At 44.0% G+C, this 18,993-nt stretch overlaps 1 long non-coding RNA gene across 1 annotated transcript in view; it reads left to right on the forward strand.

Moving 5' to 3' along the window:
• The first annotated feature begins 12,823 nt into the window (after window positions 1-12,823).
• LOC120504067 overlaps window positions 12,824-18,993 on the forward strand; it is a 112,469-nt gene continuing 106,299 nt past the window's right edge. Inside the window, exon 1 of the long non-coding RNA XR_005627922.1 lies at window positions 12,824-12,925. This is a non-coding gene — a long non-coding RNA (uncharacterized LOC120504067). The remainder of the gene's footprint in view (window positions 12,926-18,993) is intronic.

Raw genomic sequence — 18,993 nt, forward strand, 5'->3', positions numbered from 1 at the left:
AAGGTTTTAAGTGCGTTCAGGAGTTTATGAAAGGTGTCTAATAGTCTTCATCTGTTTAGACTATAATTTTTTATTCTGCTGGTTCTTTACTGTTATAATTGCCTTTATTATGGCTGGAAATATGTTATGTTCCCTTGTCACAAGATGTTTCTTGTTTGCTGTTTTCTTCCAATCTGTTATCTGTCTCAGTAGCTTGTTCTTTTTCCCCTAAGAGTTGCATAAGGGTAAGCTCTGCAGGGTGATAAAATTCTGTAAAAGGAGAAATACAGGCCTCCAGTAAAGATATCAACAACCACAGCATTTTGCTTTTAACTCTTGCAGTGTACTTCAGCTTTTGAAGTATTTTGAAGCATTTTGAAGATGTACTGCAGCTTGAAAGTTTCTTTGCTTTTTTTAAGAGCACAAAGTAGAAATCCGAAGTTAAATGTGAGTGTAACTGCAGGAGTGATGACAGTGCTGTGACCATCCCTGCTGCCTGCAGGAAATCCAGGGGCTTGCTGGATTCTCAGCAGGGGACAGGAGTGGCCTCTGGGTGACATCTGGTGGCAGATTCATCACTTGCCTGGAGCTGCAGTCCCGAGGAGACTGTGCACAACACGCTGCTTTATCCCACTCCTTGCTGGCAACAAAATGCCCTGAAATTGCCAGGTTCCCCCTCGCCTTCATCTAAAGGAAAGCTTGAAAGGAATCCCTCAGCAGAATGAAAACTAAGAAACCTCTTATATTTCTGGGATAAACTTAAAGAAATGACAAAAATACAACATTTATTGGGCTTGTTGCCAGTAGTAGTTGCCCTTACAGAAATTCTTTAGAGACATGGGTTAGAACAAAGCAGAGATTTTTGTGAGAGTGGTGTTTGTGCAGAGAGGCATCTGCTGGAAGGAGCAGGGGATGTGTAATTCCTGCACAGCCACCTCTTCTCTGCCCTCTGAGAGCATAAATTGCAAGGAAAATAACATCATGTTGTACATGCTGCCATAAATCACTCTTTATAACCAATAAAAGCTGAGCTGCTCATCTAGATGAGGTTTGGGTGCCTTGCCAGCATTTTCCCACTTAAGACTATTGAAAGGAAATGGTGATTTTTAATAACTTGACTGTGATTTAATGAAACGGGCTCGTCTTCAATATCTGAGCTTTCTTCCTCCTCAGCTACTGAAGTCTATTGCCCCAATAATGGACAGGAGCAGCTTTCAGGTAAGGAATGAGTGAATAATTTGGGGATCTTCGACCAGGAGAGGTAGCAGCACCTCCTTTTCTGTAAGAACTGTGGGATTGAGTAAAACTTGCAGGTGCCACATCCACTCCTTGTTGGATACTTCCAGGGCTGGCAATTCCATCACTTCACTGAGCAGCCTGTTCCAATGCCTGACCACCCGTGCAGTGAGGAAATTCTTCATGATATCTAGTCTAAGCCTCCCCTGGCACAACTTGAGACTATTTCCTCTCTTTCTGTCTTGTTCCCTGGGAAAAGAGAACCTCACTACACCCTCCTTTAAGGTAGCTGTAGAGAGTGATAGTGTCCCCTGAGCTGCCTTCTGGTTAAACAACCCCAGCTCCCTCAGCTGGTTCACATCAGACTTGTGCCCCAGACCCTTCCCCAGCTCTATTCCCTTCTCTGGACACACCTCAGCCCCTCCATGTCTTCCTTCTTTTTTAGGAACCTGTTGAAAATCACTGCAAGTTTCCTCTGAAGCAGCCTGGATAACTCCAAGTGTGCTGTTTGAATACTATGGTATAATTCCAAAATACCAAACCAAATGTTTTGATTTCTCCTCTTGGCAAATTGCAGAACCTCCCAAGCACAAGGAAAAACATGTTCTTGGGTTCTGTCTTGACAAGCTCTCACAGCCCTTACTGAAAAGGCTCTCTTAGATCCCCCTGGTTGTCACTGGGTCATTTGGGTTGTGTGGGTGGGTGTTGCACTGTGCTGTCCTAGTGTGAGCCCTTTACAGTGCCCTGAGTGCTTCTGCTGCAGGAAGCATTCCAGTGCCAGTCAGAGGCTGCTTTTGAGGAAAATGCTGTGTTTGCTGCCACACCCACAATCCCTGTCATCTGTTTCACATTACAGAGCTCTCACCCTGGAGTTCCCTTGGGACAAAATGGACCAGGGAGCTCCTGTGGGCAGGGTATCCTGCTGTCTGTGAGGCACTCAGGCTGCAGGACCACCCTGGAGCTGGCTGGCAGCAAACCCCCAACACATTTAGAGATGCTGTGCTGGCAGCATCTCAGCAACAGCTGTTTCATGCTCCTGTTGCACAGCACTGTTTGCTAATGTAAACACAGCTTAAGGGTGATGAAAATGGTAATATGGCCTCCTTAGGATGAAATTAAATTGGTTTTCATCCTAATGCTTTCTTAAAATGTGTGTATGTATATGTACATACATATTTTTAACAAGTCTTTCACTCACTTTCTAGCATTTCCCTTGCAGGATTTATATTTCAAGTGGAGTAGTTGTCAGCTCCTCTTTAACAGCAATAAGCATAAGACATCATGTCAGTACTTGTTCATCTATTCCTTTTTCTCAGTTCATTAGTGTTATTTATTGCCTGGCTGGATTTTGAGTATTAATGAATTCTCCTCAAAGTTTGCATTTTTTATTGAAATAAATCGATCCGTTTAATATCTCTTCAGTAATTATGTGTTTAGATATATTTGCACAGTGCCCCAGCTCTAACAAGATTAGTGGCAGGAAAATCCCATTCTGCAGATTAGTGTGATTTATTGAGTTGAACTTCAGGATTTTCCTCTGGTGCTTCATTATGAAGGTTTATTACAGAAAAACACTTTGTCTTCAATTACTTGCTGGCTGATGTGCATCTGAAAGGCTCAGACGAGCAGTCATTTTTTTTCTCTGAAATTAAAAACATCATCTTATGAGACACAAACTCTTCAAATGCTGCCATTAGAAATACATGTCATGACACTAAAAGGATCTCAGTATTTTCAGTTTACAATTCAATTTTCCATTCTGTCACATCTGTGGCATCCTGACAGTGGCCAAGCCGTGAGCTCCCAGCAATGTCTCCTGCATCTTCCAGGGGGTTGCCAGCCCCTTGCAGCTGCCCCTCTCTTGAAACAATGCTGGGCTGGGGTGCTGGGGGTTCCCCTGGCTTCCTGCAGATTATTTCTACATTGCAGTTTGTGTTGGTGACAGAAACTGCTAAACATCTGAGTGCTAACCATGGCACAGATGATATTGCAGCTACTGTAATAATCATAAAAGTCTCCTTCCAGCTGTCTCCAGCAGCTGCTTCCCCCAGATATAACAGGCAAGGACTCTGCTGGAGGCAGGAGGACATCACACAATTTACTTGGAACTCAGTGAGGGGTTAACAGCAAGGATAAAGGCTTCCAGAGCAATAGAAGGGCAAATTCTTCCCCAAGTGAGCTGAATTTCAGTGCTGGTTGGTTTTCCATGTTATTGACCCAGGCTGGAATTGTGTTGTGGATCTGCCAGGTTTTGTAGGAGCCCAGGAGGGCTGGTTTGTCACTTCCAAGGCAGCTCCTGCTTCAGCCCGGGATGCCACCCCCTTACAGCTGGCTGGGAAGCATGAACAGCGTCAGTGGTGACAATAAAACCACTGGATTATAAAATGAACATGTTAAAAACATTCTAATTCAAACTCTGTTAACTCTTTTTGCATCTGGGAGAAAACCACCCACAAGAAATTTTGAGCTTCGGGTGCAAACTCTGTGTTTGCCCTGAAGCTTTTACATATGGAACAGAGGGCTTGGATTCCAACCTAAAAAAGTTGGATGCTTCCAGGCTATAGCTGACAAACTTTGGCAGCAGGCTGACACTGCTAAGCATGATGGATAGGTTTTTTTTAAACCCTGCCATGGAAAATATCTGGTTGTGGGCTCCTTGGGGAGAAGCTGGTGTGTGGATGAGCCCTTCCAGTGGTCCTGTGACACAAGGAGACAGCTCTGCAGCCCTTTGGAAAAGACCACCCACCCTGTCCTCCTGGGAACAGAGAAGAGGTGCAAGTGTCTGCTTCTCCTAAAATGTGTTTCTGGGATTTGAGGCTCCACATGTAGGAAACTGCTGAGCACAAGTGTCCTGCCTCTTGCTTGCATGATGTCAGCTGTGATTTTTCATGTCCTTGGAGCCATAAGGATTCTATAAATGTGTAAGTTTAATTAGTAACTATGCCATGTTTCAATTGCATGGAGGTGGTACAGTTACCTGGGACAGTTCCTTGTGTCTAATCCACTTGGAGTGCCCTAAATCTGGACTTCTCATCAGATGGTATATGTTCTACCTCCCTGTGTGCTTCCCCTGGCCTCCTGCATGCTGGGCAGGGCTGGACAGAATCAGAGGCTTTGTATTTCCATATCTGCTCACAGTAACTGGAGCATTGCAAATTAGGGAATGGGCTTAAAATTAGCTTTACTTCTTTTATCTTTTAGTTTTCACCCTTTTCACTTTGAAATTCTGAGCTCCTCACTTCACTTCCAGATTTCTTTTGCTCTCAGTGTCCCCACGAGATAGTAACACATGTTGGAAAATCCCTGACATTTTCAGTGTGCAAAAGGAAAATGGTGCTGATGGAAGGTTGTTCCCCTTTTCCCAGTCACAGTGGCTGTTTAAACAAAAGTTTAAACAAAATTTTAATCAAAACACCTTCCATCTCTATTTTTAACAGGGAAATCCTGTCTCTAGATAGGCTTTTTGTAGTATTCCAGTTTTGAAACAGAAGTGAAATTGAGCCAGAAAAGTATGGCTACAGATCCCAGGTCAAAAGTGAAGGGCTGCTTGACTGGATTTCTATTTGTAACTACATTTTTTTGTGATGTAGTTTGATCTCTGCAGGTAAAAGTTGTCTGATGAATTGTGTGCTCCTGAATGGTATTTAGGATGTTTTAATTTCAAATGTTGCATTCTTTGAATGTGTATGTGGCCTGCATGCTTTTCTATGTCTTTTCTGTCTTCTTGTCTCTTCCTCTTATAATTCCCCCTTCTTGGAGCATTTTGAGTAACTTAACATCAAATGGGCTTAAAGTTTGCTAAATTGAATGGGCCAAGTTAATGCTCTTAGAAGTGTTTTATGTAGACTGGATGTTGTGGTAAACCCTTTGTCAAACTCCCTTAGTTTTTCTGAAGTGCCAGTAAAGCTGTTTTGACTTCTTGAGAGAATATCTTGTCAGTATTTTCTCAACTGCTGAGTGCACACTAGGAAATATCCTCAAGGAGCAATGCCAGGTTGAATATTGCAAGCTCATTAGGGTCCTTTTTGTTTCTTTTTTTTTATTCTATTTTTCCCATTTTAAATCCTGTTGTGTATGCCAAAACCTGAGGTGAGTAGAAGGGAAGTTGTCTCTTGGAGCAGTGCTGGGGATTGCTGCCTTGCTTGTGGCAAATGTTGCACCTGTATGCATTTGTTCTCCTATTTAATGTACAGAGAGAAGTGTCCCTTTTCCTTCTCAGCTGAAATAACATTTCATATTGATCAAATCACTTTCTTTTTCTAATTTTGTGCTGTCCCCAAAAAGTTATTCACAAAACTTTGTCTGGGGGCTCTGACAGCACCATTAGCTCTGTATTTCCTTGAAGGAAGGATTTGGGATGGAACAAGAAGCTCTGTTCCTGTTCCTGAGCAGAAAAGGGGATGTTTTCTGTTTGCACCCAGGGCAGGCTGCTCCTTCAGTGTGTTGGTCACTCTGAATGTCCCAAAGGAAAAAAAGTGGCAGAATAATTGTGAGGGGACAGTGACCCACCTGAGGGTGAGGGGATGTCCCCTCTGCTCTGAGCAGAGGAAATGCAGGGGCCGGGGAGTTTGGTCTGCTGGTGACAGGCACATGGGGAGAACATGCAATCATACAAAGAACTTGGGACCTTGGTTCTGAGAAATTAGGGAAAAGAATATTTTACAGCTCTTCCCTTCCTGTGGCTTTTTTTCATCCTTCTGAATTTTCATACTTTTGAATTGACGTGTGAGCCATGGTTTGAAATCCATAATGTGTGGGGGGAGCGTGGTAGGGAAAAAAAGTTTTCTTCTTCTTTTTTTCTTCTTTTTTTCACTTTTTTTTTTTGTGTCAGGTCATTGTAAAGTCTGCAGAGACACAACTCAGACCTGGCAAAGTCTTGCTGATGCCTTTGGCTGGTGTTAGCTCCAGCTAACATGGGAAGGGGATGAACTGTTTGCTGAGGAAACAGATTTTTCAGGCAAAGTTCTGTAGGAAGAACTGTGAGTTAGGAATGCTGAGCTAAAATGTTTTATTCTATTTTTATTGGCAAAGTCCAGCCAGGGAGAGGTGATAGCTTCCAGCAGTGTTGATGTGTAGGAGCAGAGGAGAAATAGTATTCTTCTCCTCCACCTCCAAGGAAAAATGAGGGAGCACACTGGCCTGTTTTGCTGTGCTCCAACCTCTGTTCATGGGTGTAAAGATGAAAATAAAAAGGTTTTAATTTGTTGTTGAACTGTACATACAAACTTGCAACACCGTTCTGTTAAGATGAAAGTGGCTTTTGTTGTGAGGAAAGCTTTTATAAAAACCTCACATCTGAGAAATGGCACTTGGAAAATCAAACTGAAATCTAATGCTGGCAACTCTATGTTGTAGCTATAACTCATTATGAAAAATACAAAATTAATCAATAGGGTCATCAGCTGATACTAAACCATGTCTCAGAACTGGGCAGGTTTCTGTGTTGTATTTGCCTGGTAATACAGATGACTGAATTCTGGTGTGCTCAAAGGCTTTGCTCAAAATTTACACTGCAAATTGCTGTACAGCACAGACCCTCCTCAAGTCTGCTTCCTTTGAGAGGAGGTGGTGATGGTGACAAAGGATTGAAAAAATAGAAATAAATTAGTCATTTACAAGGCTTCTTTCTGCTCCTTGACATTATTTTCAATGACATCAGTGGCACTGAATGTGGCTCTTGGGGACACAGTAATGGCAATATAGAAGCAAAAGCAGCTGCACAGGGATTTGGTGCTGAGGAATCGAGGCAATTAGGAAAAGGTGCTAGAGCTGGGTTGAGTCAGATGTGAAAAAATTGCACCCTGAAATGTGCTGGTATCAGTGATCATAGGCAGAAGAGGTGGTTTTCTCAAACTGCGCAGCTTCCAGAAGATGGGAAAATATTCAGAGGTAAAAATCAGAATTCCAGCCAGCATTCAGCTACATATCTATTCAGAGCTGAACTTCACAACAGCTGCACTTATAATGCTGTTTTGCAGATCTAACACTTGAAAGATGTGGAAAATAAAATTCAGGATGAATTTTAAGAACGCAACAGGAATAACCAGCGTGGCAGATGTAGATTTAGGATATTCTGCACTTTCTGAAGGATTTGTTTTTAATGTGAAGCATGTACCTTCACACTCTGTAACATGTGCTCTGATTCCCTGACAGATTCGTTCTGCACAGTCCCTCTGGAATATTGGCACTCACACCATCTATAAACAGACAGTCAAGGTTTGTGTCTGTCAGGGCTGGACTTCATTTTATTTACTGCATGGTCTTTGGGGGTGGGAAGAAAGGGAATTAATCAAAAGAAGCACACAATTCTCCGTTCCTCTTTCCCTTTATTTATTTATTTTTGGAACTTGAAAGCTCTCAGAACTCCTCATTATTCCCAAGACTCATTTTTTATTCTTTTTTCCCAGTAGGAAGGCAGCTGATCTCAGCAGGTGAGGAGCAGGGCAGATGAGCTGTTGGAGACAAAAGGCATTTCCAGAGATGATCACAGAGATAAGGGGTCCTCTGGTGATTACTGGGGGTGAATGGGACAGGGTGCAGAGGCACTGGGGTGTTGGGGAAGGAGGGTGGAGGGGACAGGGTGCAGAGCAGGAATAGGCACAGGGAATGGTTTTCCAGAGGTCACAGTGGGGAAATTTGCCTTTCTGCACAGAATGTGTTATCCCTGGGTACTGTGCAGGGTATTTTGTGGGATTGCCTCCCTTTAATGCTGGTGGAAACCCCCGTGTGGAATCACTGCTAGTACATCACACACATGCGATTCTCTGTGTGCTCCAGCCTGTCAGTAGGGAAAAACCCTCCAAGCAGGAGGCCCTTAGTGTTAAGTGGGAGTGTTGGAAATGACACCGAGTTGAAAATATTTTTATATCGCTTTAGTCAGGGGTTTTGTTCGCCTTTGCCCCGGGGAAGGGAATTTTAACTTTGTTTTCTAAGGACTGTTTCAGCACTCATGGCCTGATGTCTCAACAGACTGGGAGCAGCACAAAAGGTACACAAAGTATAGCAACCATCAACGACCAAACAACACCCCTGGCATGGTCAGAGAAACCTGGTCCGAAAAAACTTGATGAGAGAATCAGGGAATGAGAACCTAATTAACATCAAAGGTGAAGAGATTGATAACCAATAGGAAACCAAATACTGAGAACTGTGTAACTTGGGGCCAGTGAACACTGAACCAATGAATTTCTATGGGTTTTGACTCTATAAGTGTGTGAAAAATCTAGTAAAATTGATGTGTGGTGGAGTGATTTCCTCTGCAAGGCTCGGGCCCTGTGTGGATGAAATGATTTCTGTTGCACATCCTGGCCAGAACAGCATCCTGGCCAGTATAAAGTATAATGCCTTGATTCTCCAACACTAAAAGTGTTGGTGAGTTTTTATTTTTCCTGCAGTTATGGAGACATCAGGGAGACAGCTCAAAATTACACATATTACAGACAAGTGAGAAACTCCTTCAGGGCCAGAGCACTGCCACCCATAGTTCATGACCACCAGCACAGAACAATGACACACATTCACTTGGAGGACAGGAAGAGTGACAGCCCGCAGAACCCTTGTGGCAATCATTTCTTTTACAAGCAGAACTCTCTAGAGGAGGGTCTTCTAGTTGAAGACTCTTATTTCAGTTGGAGTAAAACAAGCAGGATTACAAAACTTGGCCGCGTTAAAGCTGGGATAAGAAACTTCAGCGGGAATGAGAAAGCGAGGGGCGGCTCGGAGAGAACGGGATGGAGAAGGGATGATGCTCAGGGTGATGCTCACCCGGGATTTAGGTACCTGAGCCGCAAAACCTGGGCCATGAAGGTGACGGGGGGGCTCGGCAGGAGCGGGCAGAGCCCCAGCCCCGCTCCGCCCGCAGTGCGAGCAGCGGCCGCGTTGCGGAGCTGTTGCCCCGCGGTGGCGGCGCTCCGCACGGGAAAAAGGCAGGACAGGCAGGAAAGAGAGCCCGCCCGTGCCACGGCAAGAGGGGACGAGCGTCGCAGGCCATTGCCACGGGATCGATCGTGGATAACTTGCTCTCCTCCGGCCGCACGGGAGGGATCCCGGCGCAGCATCCCGTGCGCGCTGTCCCGGGCTCGGCAGCCGCACACGGGGCTGCGGGAGCCGGGAGGGCACTGCCCCCCATCCCGCCTCGCTCCACGTAAAGCAGGAAGGCGCTGAGGTCCTGCAAGGAGAGGGTGGCTGCAGCAGGCAGATTTACTGACTAAACCCCCTCCCTTTTTGGCCCAGAGTCCGGGGGCAAAGCCCTGGGTGGCATTTCCTGGGGTACCGCCGTCCCTCCTTGAGCAGCAGGTGTCGGGCACGCTGGGGAGGCGGCAGGAAAGCTGATGGTGGCAGGGCGTGATGAAAGCCAGGAGAGGAGTTTGGATGCTGAGGTGACTGGGAAGGGCTTGTCCCTCCCGAGGGACACTGTGGGCAAGCCCAAACCCAGCTGTACTAATATGGGCCATTTCATTCTCGCTGAAACCCTGGCTCTACAAAGCTTCATTCTTTGGCAGTGCTCGCTCCGTGCAAGGGTGTTTGCAGCCCAACAAGTCTTGCTCAGGTCTGCAGTAACTTGTGATGCAGGGAGGGCACCCTAATCTTGATCTGAAAAATTTAAACAAAACCTAAACTGCCTGGCTTCACCCCCTGGTAGTCCATTAAAAATGTGTACTGTGCTTCTCATTTTCCATGACCTGGATTTAGCTGTCAGCCCTTGCCTGGGGTTATTCCTCTCCCTGCTAGGTCCAGTCACCCTTCCTAGAGCAATAGAACTGTTTGCATTAGGGATGTGTTGCCGGCCAAAACCTCGGGCTCAAGTTTGTTTCCTTTGTGAAGAAACAATGTCTGTGCTGTTGGCTATCCCCGTCCCACTGAAAACCCCTCTTCCTACTCCTGCTGTGATGATGACAGGCTCCAACCTGGGGCAAATCCATGGGAACAGTGGTTTGGAGGGCAGTGGCCCAATGCTTTCACACTGGAAAAGCAGCATTTGCTGGAGAGAGTGAGGAGTTTTTACCTTGGCTCCGACCCACAGGCTTTCTTCAAAATATCCCTTTCACATGGAAATTGCTGCCAAGTGAAGATTGCTGGCTCTGGCTGGCATGTCAGCCACGGCAAGAGACACAAAGGTTCTGTATCAGTGGAAATACGTGACACAAAGGAAGGGGAAGGGTTTGTTTTGTGCTGGATACTGTCATCGGCCAGCAGCGTCTTTGTGGCAGGGCTGGGAGAAGGGGGAGTGGGTATCGGAAAAGAGAGCTAGATTTATTAACATTAATTCCAAATAATCAGTTTTCTGCTGAAGGCAGCAGCGCTGGTCTCAAATTTCCCTGCCTCAGAGTCACTTCTTGAGTCCCTTGCCTGCTCCATGGCCAAGAAAGCACACCTGCATTAACTCTGCTGCACGTAATTTATTGAGCCATTTTACCACAATGCTTTTTTTGTTCCCCATCTCCAGCAAAACAAGAGAAACTCCTAGCATGGCCATCCTACACGTTGGTTTTTAATCAGGATTCCACTGTGCAAACAAGGCAGGTGTGCTCTGAGGTACAGACCCTGTCTGCATTGTGACTGTCTTTGGAGATCGGCCTACGGTAAATTCCCAGATTTTTCTTGGAAATCAAATCATACTTTTGTGAAAGAAAGTTAAAGACAGAAAGGCACCACTTGGTCTCACCTTTCTTACCCCAACCAGACAATCAAGGACTGAGTACCAAAAGCATATTGCAAATTCCCCCCTGAGGTGTCTGATGTCTGCAACATCTCGCAGGAACCTTGACATTTTCTCACAAAAGGCAAGTTGTGTCTCAAGGGAAGAAATCCAGTCCGTGGTGGACTCTCACAGAGCACCTGACAGTGCAGAACTATTGCAGCATGAGCAAGGGTGAAAGTAAGAGTGATTCACCCCTTCTGAACCTGCTCGGAGATCCTGGGGATCTGGCATCACCAGCTGAACTTCTTTTTCTCTATGTATCTCTGTATTTTGTTGTACAGACATTTCCATCAGGTTATCAGGCTGGAGATGTTGCAGCACAGTTTCCTCCTCACCTTGCTTGAAAGGCCTTTTGAGAACTTCTGTTTTCTTAGCAACTTTCAAATGCTTGCTTTAAAATTTATTCATGAATTAGTGAAGGTGACAAAGAAGTGCAAGGTGCTGCACCTGGGATTTGGAAATTGCAGACATGAGAACCTCGGAGCCCCTTGCAGTGCCTGAAGAGGGCTTATATAAAAAAGGGAGATGGGCTTTTGCAGTGATAGGACAAAGAGAAATGGTTTTAAACTAAAATAAGAGAGATTTAGTTGGGTTATTAGAAAGAAATTCTTGACTGTGAGGGTGAGGAGGCCCTGGCACAGGGTGCCCAGAGAAGCTGTGGCTGCCCCTGGATCCCTGGAAGTGCCCAAGGCCAGGCTGGATGGGCTTGGAGCACCCTGGGATAGAGGAAGATGTCCCTGACCATGGCAGGGAGTGAAACTAGTTGAACTTCAAGGTTCACCCAAACCATTCCATGATTCCATGAAGTTATTACAGTGGGATTTCAATGGCAGGGAGTGAAACTAGCTGAACTTCAAGGTTCACCCAAACCATTCCATGATTCCATGAAGTTATTACAGTGGGATTTTGTGTACACATTGACTTAAAATGAAATGATTTATTCTCTCATTGAAATTTCTATTGTAATTTTATTTTTTTCTAAGCCATCCTGAACAGAAAGAAGAAGGCTTATATTGAAACTTTGGTATTTATGGTATAGTTTTCCTTTCTTCTCTCTGGAATACAAAGTGAATTTTATTCACATCTCACTTCAGTTCTGTGGATATCTGGAAATTTATGGGGAATGAAACCAGAGCTATTGAATTTCAGTGGATTTTACATATCTGTCAGCATCAGCTTCTGCTCTTTCCTACAGGTTTACATGGTGCTGTGTCTCCACGGGCAGCTTGCAACAAGAAACTCACCACACCTGAAACCCTCTTGATAAGGAAAGACAAATGCTAATGGGGTTGGTTCTTTTCCTCTTTTCTGCTTATTCTCTGCTTTTTGGAGCTCTCTGTTATCCTCATTTTTAGGCAAACATGCCTTACCCCATTTCTGTCACTCACATTTCCTTCCCTCTGTGCTGCTTACCTCCTTGTGAAGCCTTAAATATCTCTTTGTTACATCTCACTGTTCATTAGGATATTTAGGCATCTTCCAGCTGCTCCATCTGGGGTTTTTAATTGGAACAAGGATGCCTGAGGGTGAAAAGAGGAAAAGAGAAGATGAGGGAGCAACTAAGGTGTGGGTAGGGCAGAATACAGATTTTTCACAGCTGGGAGGGGAAGGAGCTCCCCTGCAAGCAAGCAAGAGGAGGGGAAAGAGATAGGAGGGAGCCAGGTGAAGAGAGTTTTGGAAACTCTGATTAGTTAATGTTTGTAAAGTGCTGTTCAGGTGGCAAAGTCAGCTGTGTATGCTAATCTACTAATCTGTGTTTTGTGGAGTGTCCTGGTTCATGAATCTTGGCTGATTAATCACAGCTGACTTGTCAATAGCAAGGGCTGATGGTAGTGTAATATAAAAATTAGGCAGCAAGGGATGTTAGGCTTTTCCTCTGTTCTGGAGCAGAAGGGGATTTTACTTTGAGGAACTTTTAGAAGATTCCCTGTTTGAGCAGAGAGAGCTCTTCCCCCAGCAGAAGGATCCCCTGGCTGACCCTGGTGTGCCCCCTGCCCTGGTGCAGAGAAGGTTGGTGAAAGTTCCTCTCTCATTTCTGTAATGTTTTATAGCAATATCAGGTGGAATAACAAAGAACCCTCAAACAACCCTGTCTCACTTCAGGTGGTATAAAAATCTCATCCCATGTGGTTTGTGGGAATTGAATACAGAGACTGGGGGAAAGCAGCAGGTGATGAAAACATTTTTGTGTGGCCCAATGGCCACAAAAATGGATACATTTTGTGTGTCCCACAGTCTGTGTGAGCTGGTCTTTCAGGTGTCCTCCTGGGCCTGGTATCCAGAACTGACATGATAATAGCAATGGTGGCCAGGGAGAGAGATTATTGCTAAAAGGAGCCTGTTTGGTCATTTTGAGAACTAGAGTTTGTTTGTGGTGGGGTATTGGAGCAGAAATTAGAAGCTGGTGGTGGTGTTGGATGGAGGGATGGAGTTAGTCCTTGCTGGCTTGGTCTTCATGATCATGGTGAAAGTTCTCTCAAAAGAGACCTGACAATGAAAGCTGTAGCAGCTTTTGTTCTCCCTGTGTCTGTGTCAGGCTTGTTGGCCTGAGCTAAGGTATTCTGAAATTATTTGGTGTTGGTGAGTGTAAGACTTTTTTTGGTTATTTGCCTTTTTTTGGAAATGGATATAGCCTCTGTTTGTGTTAGTGCTTTAGCACAGGTGGTGACCCTTCTGAAAAACCTCAGTGCCTCATGTCTGGTCTGCAAAAAGTCTTGGTGTTCTCTTCTCCCTGCTGCTCCCATACTTTGGTTTTTCTACTCCCTCTGTAACTGTACTTAGAAGTGGTGTTTATTGCTCAAGAGCAAATCAATCTCTTTTTGTAAAAACACAAGCAGGACAGAGAATCACTTCTTGTTTTAAAAGAGAAATCAGAATTGAAACTTGCATGCTAAGAGGGCAGTTAGAAACCGTGCTGACCTTTACCTGCTGCTTTAATGTTTAAAGCACAGGAATGATGTGCAACTTCATCAGCACTTCAGTGGCAACGAGGGGAGAAAAAAACCCAACCTTTGCTTCTGTCTGTGACTTTCTGTTCAGGCTTTCTTCATGCCTGTGATGCCAGCAATGCTGCTTCCTTGTCTGATTCCAAGGAGCTGTGAAAGGGGAGGGTGTTTTTGGGGCAAAGAAGAGCATGTGAGGAATCCCAAAAGCCTGAGATGTCCTGTCATGGCAGAAAGGCCTTCCCCTGCTGCAGGTCCTGCTTGGCAAATAAAGAACATCTGCAGAGAAACACTCTCTGGTGTTCTTCTAATCTGCTCAGTTGGGCACTGCAGAGGGGAAGCCTCAGCTGAGAGTCTGGCAAATAAACATCAGCTGAATGATCTTCATTTTATTTGGCTGTGAGATAAATCTGGGAAGTGTCCAGAAAACCAGGGTTTCTCTGTCTCTGGTGCAGTGGAAATGTTCATGGATGGTTTTGTGCTCTTGAAGTGTTGATGCTGTAAAATGCAACATGAAATACTCTTCTGTTATACAGTGACATGAGGCTCTGTGGGTTTAGCAGTAGTGTTTTGAGCTTTATTTTTTCAAGGAACAAAATAATAGTACAAGATCCCTGTTCTAGCTACTGTTGATGGGAAGGTCACTGGGTCAGCTCTTGTTTCTATGTCTGATATCCAGGCCTGAGAGAGTAATTTTCAATTATTATGCCTTCTCCTGTTATCATCTTTGGAAGCCACTGTTTCCTTTTCCCTCCATAGCAAAGACAATATAGGGCAAGGACAAAAGCAAGGATGCTGGGCTGGTGGGAAACAGGGAGCATTTGGACACTGATGCCCAAACATGAACATTAAGACAAGTTGGGGTGCAGGAGCTTAACCTAAGCAATCTATCAGAGAAACCTTTGGGATGGGCTGGCTGCTGGAAAAATGAGTTGCTGCAGGTAGGCTGTGTAGTGGCACCTCTGGTGTCCCACAAGTTGCCTGCCCTACATACCCTGACCTATATAGTAAAAGCTGAACCAGGTTTTGCACAGAACACACTTTTCCCTATCATTTGGGAAAACAGATTCTTCACTGAGTTCTGTTTGTCTGGAAAACCTGAATTGTTTGTGTTCTGTGGCTTCCTGGAGCTGAGCTCCTGACCCTCAGCAGATCCTTTAGGACTTTCCTAGATGGGAATTAACTGAGATATTTTAATATTTTATGTTTACAAATATGTGCTAAAAAATGTGCAGCTCATTCTCAATGACCATCCCCCTGTCCTTTCTCCCACTCTTTTATGTGGAAGCAAAACACTGCTAAAATAGCAAAATCTGTAGGATTTTACTTGGAAGGTGGTTTGGATGTTGTGCTTGGGAATAACACCTTTAGACTTGTGTTTTTCCTGCCATCTTCTAGAAAATTATTCTTACCTCAAAATATGTATTTATTAATAGAAATACTCATCCTGATTAATTTCTAAAATGGAAATAAATGTCATCAGAGTTTCTCCACGTCAGATTATTCACACGGGCATTTTTAAATGTTGCTTTACATATTCATGCTATTTTGGGGGAAATACTATTTTAATTGAGTATGGGTTTGAGGGTTTTTTTTTCTTTTGGGGAGGGCTGTTTTACAGGAATGCTTCAGGATTTTTTTTCTTTTAACCTTTTTAATGTTTAGTTACATAAAAAATGGAGGGAGGAATATATTAAAACAGAAGAGGCAAATCTATAGACTTCTTGAAGGTTTCCCCACAGTCTTATTAGGGACCAGGATTTAATCTCAAACAAGTGATGTGGTTTTTGTCCTACTCTCACAGCTTCTTCTTTATGTTTAAAAACAGATATTGATTCTCCTCTTGGATCTGTATATTCTTCCTTTCTCCTTGTCATATATCACTGAGGGAGGAAGGGAGCAGAATTATTTTGGAGCAGAATTTTAAGATTTTAAAAAAAAAATTTGCATGAACATCAGTAATCTGTTTGGGTTTTTTTTTTCTCTCTGGTATTTCACAGGGAAATATCCCTGGAATGCATTTTTTTCTGAAAAAATAATTTAAACCTAAGTCAAACTTCTTTTGTAGCATCTGTAAGGGATCCAAGGAGCAGATCATTGTCTTAATTCAGCTTAATTTCTTTTTTTTTTCAGTGAATTCACGTACTTATTCTGGATTTGGCATTAGCAGGGTCTGAAGTTGGCCTCTACTTGGGTTTTAAAGGATAATGCAGCCTCAGACCTCTTTCAAAGACTTGTTTCAGGATTAGGGCAGTTTGATTTTACAGTAGGAACTCTTTGGATTTGTTTTATTTGATATACATAGATGGATTTCTGGGACTAACAAACCAAGCTAAGATAAAAATTTCTAGGCAAATTTCAGGAACTTGGAATGTATTTTAACAGCTCCTAGATATGAATGTTCAGCTGCTCATCAGTAATTTTGCAGGACTTAGGATCATAATATCTTTAATTATTTGCTTCTCTATTTAATTCTTTGCTAATCCACTCCTCGTGTGCCATCTTGTGTGTTTGGCTATTTTTTAATTCTGGCTGTATGGCATGGACAGCTCCTGTATAATTTGCTGTCTGTCCTAATCTTCAGACACAATCAGTGTAGTAGGGCACAAAAGGAAATGCTGCCTCATCTTCATTTTCACAATGATAAAGCTTTTTGACCTTCCTAGTATTCAATTTCTGTCTTTTCCCTTAGACTTCTTCAGTGTGAAAGTTATTTTTTTCTGGGAGTGAATTAGGAGGGAGGGGAATCTTGGAATTAAGAGCAACCCTCCATCAAAACCTGTGTAATAAATGCTGAAACAAAAATGGATTAATTGCTTTAAGATAAAATTGGTCTTTGACTGAAAACATGTTTATCATCCAGTGCTTTAGTCACAGAGCATCATTTATTGATGAGAAGTGATGAAAGACAAGGTTAGTCAGTGCAGACTTGATCATGAAATTGCAATTTTATTAATGGACACAGAACCTTATTATTGTTTTCCAGAATAGGAAAAAGAGACAGGATATCTGTGGCTGTGAGTGATGGATAGCTCACTAAGCTTTCATATAATTTGCTTAATTTCAGTAGGATTTGTACAGTGAAATTCAGTGTTTTACAGGTATGTGACCCTCTTAGCTTTGTACTTGGAGAACAATAATAGATTTATTGGCAATTCCTCTTTGGGAAAGGCAAAAACAGTGTATCAAGAATTCCACACAAATGCCAGCAACTTGAAAAAGCATAGGCACTTGTGGCTTTTGAGCTACAAAATAGCATCATCTCTAAGGCCTTAAGTCCCAAAGCATAATATGAAAAAAGGGGATTTGCCTAATGGAAAAAAAATATTGTTCTGCCACAGATTGGACCAGAAGCAAATCATTATTCTCTCTTCTAAAAGAGGAGAAAATTGAGGGACAGCAGCCTTGATCTTATTGAGAAGAAGATTGAAGCGAAAGACAAGGTTGGTTGTTCTCGCTTCAGAAGGGTCTGAAAGCTAAATTGCAAAATCAATTTACTGTGGTTACTGTAACAATTAAACTGACGTGATGAAAAGATGGAGGAGGAGGAGGATGGATCAGAGAATCCACCCCCACAAAATATCTGTGCGTGCAGGTGGCGAGTGTTGGAGCTGCCAAGGGTAGAGCTGCCACGACTAAAGCTGCCTTTCCTCTAATGTGACAGGCGGCCATCTCCTCCCCTTTTCCATCTCCCCCCAAGGTCTGTGCTGCTTTCCCTGCTCAGATTTCCCTCCTCTGGTGATTTTTGGGGGTTTTAACCCCCTAGTTCTGATTTCTGGGTGTCACTCACATAGGGTGAGTGGCACATTCAGGTGTTTCCTTTCTCCATCTCTTTCAATGTCCATGCTGGTTTATCTGCTCAGCTTCCCCTGTTCTGACAATTTTTTGGGTTTTAGCCCCCAGTCCTGTGTTTTTGGGTGTCCCTCAAAGAGATGTCTGTCTCCTCTCATTTTCCATCTCCTCCTGAGGTCCGTGCTGCTTCCCCTGCTCAGATATCTCTCTTGTGATTATTTGTGGAGGTTTTCAACCTAGTTCTGTTTTCTCGGGTATCCCACAAACAGGCAGCTATCTCCTCCCCAGGTCTGTGCTGCTTTCCCTGCTCAGGAAAACCTCGTGGTGGGTTTTCACCCCCAAATCCTGTTGCTTTGGGTGTCTCAGACACAAGCATCCTCCCTGTCTCATCCTGCTGGTGTTTGCACAGCACAAGGAGACATCTGCTGCCCACCAGCTCCCGCGTGTGCCCCGGCAGAGCGCCGCAGTTGACTGCTCTCCCATTTATATTAATTGAACATGCTGTATTCTGCATACACCACTGATTACCCTCATTTATTTCGGCTCCTAAAGACCCAAGGATTTCTGTTGCTTCGCCCTCCCTGCATTGTTTTACTCATTTGGCTCCAATTAGCCTCGGCTAATGAAAATACATTATACGGAGCCTCTCGTTACCCCGTTGCAGTTTCTAATGACATAATTTGTGAGTTTTGAGCCTTCTCAAGTAGAGACATTAGGAATTGCATTACAGTTTCTTCAGTGGAGTAGAGAAATATTAATTGCAGGCATCTGGGCTCCTTCCTTTAAAGAAGGTTGGTGATTTTTACTTAACTAATAAATGTTGACATAATCAGGGAGCTATCAGCACCATATGTTGGCCTTTTGTGAGATGCAGATCTTATCCCTGCCTGGCTGGGTAAGGAAATGCTTCAGTGTTAGCACCATGTCTTGGTATATTTTTAAAGCATCACTCAGCACGGGCAGATTGCTGTGAGAGAGATGAAACCTATCTTTAAAGAGCAGGTGGGCCGTTTCCCCAGCCATCCAGGTGAGGTTATCTTTAATGATGAACAGATGCCAAAAGCTGCGTGTGTGCTACCGTGCTTATCTCGCGTGGTATTTGCAGAGCCCCTTTTTGTTAGCAGAGCTTTGCCCTGGGGACTCTGAGGGAGAGGGTGGAAGGGAGCCAGATGGAGCAGTCAGCCTTCTGTTCATGTGGGGTGCGCTCATCTCCTCTCCCTCCCTTTTCCTTTCGGGAGTGTCGTGGGCAAACATCGGGCCCTGAGGATGCTGCAGCAATTAATGAGATTTGAGGGTCGAACCTGAAGGAGAGAGGTGTGCTCCTGCCCTTCACAGAGGGATTGG

The sequence above is a fragment of the Passer montanus genome, unplaced genomic scaffold (assembly GCF_014805655.1).
Source record: "Passer montanus isolate IOZ18808 unplaced genomic scaffold, ASM1480565v1 scaffold28, whole genome shotgun sequence".
In the NCBI taxonomy this organism is placed as follows: Eukaryota; Metazoa; Chordata; class Aves; order Passeriformes; family Passeridae; genus Passer; species Passer montanus.